Raw genomic sequence first — 933 nt, forward strand, 5'->3', positions numbered from 1 at the left:
AAACAGCCATGAGAATGTAAAGTATAGCATAAGGAATACTGAGTAACTATGCACGATGTCAGATGGGTACTAGACTTATCGGGGTGATCATTTCATAAGTTATATAAATGTCTAATCACTATGCTGTATACCTGAAACTAATATAACATCGTATGCAAAAAAAAGAATTATAGGAAGGTATGATGACGATGTTTCATCAAATAGCAAATATCAATAAATAAAAATTATTTTAAAAATTAAATGCTGAAAAAAAAGTATGTGTTTTCCAAAATAACTACGAAACAATTACAAATTACTAACGACCTATCTATGAAACAATTACAAATTACTAAAGACCTATCTGCGACTCAAGAGAAAACAAAGAAAATACCAACAAAGAATAAACTAAAATGGCAGGTATGTCATTTAAGAAAAATCACTCATAAGGTTAAAACTGTGTATGCTACCGTTCGATAAAAAGAAATGACTTTTTGATTATTAAAAGGGAAAAACTTGATTGTGTTTATAATCTAATATCCTTTTATTTATTATCTGCTGCTTATACATGATCAAACCAAAGAAATCGCTCCAAAAGGTTTAGATCAAAAGCCACGTAATACAGTTGGGGAACCTCAAAGCGCAGTCAGGTATGGTCCCGGTGTCTTTTTTTTTTAAATATCACCGTGGTTTTCTTCACCAGGTAGTTTGGGACCCAAGTAGCACGGGCAGGGTGGACGGTACAGATGGCACGAGAATGTCAATGTCATGTGCTGTACATATCGCTATTGCAAATGGCATGCGGCTGCGTTTGAGCCCGGCCTCCCATGGTGGGTATGTCACCACTGACCTGTAGCGACCGGAATGACACATCTTCCTGAAGATAGGCCTTGTCCACCCACCACAAGAGACTGTTAAAGAATTAAATAAACTCTGCTGTTTACTCTTTACGATGCT

Source organism: Pteropus vampyrus, unplaced genomic scaffold (assembly GCF_000151845.1).
Source record: "Pteropus vampyrus isolate Shadow unplaced genomic scaffold, Pvam_2.0 Scaffold34, whole genome shotgun sequence".
Taxonomy (NCBI): domain Eukaryota; kingdom Metazoa; phylum Chordata; class Mammalia; order Chiroptera; family Pteropodidae; genus Pteropus; species Pteropus vampyrus.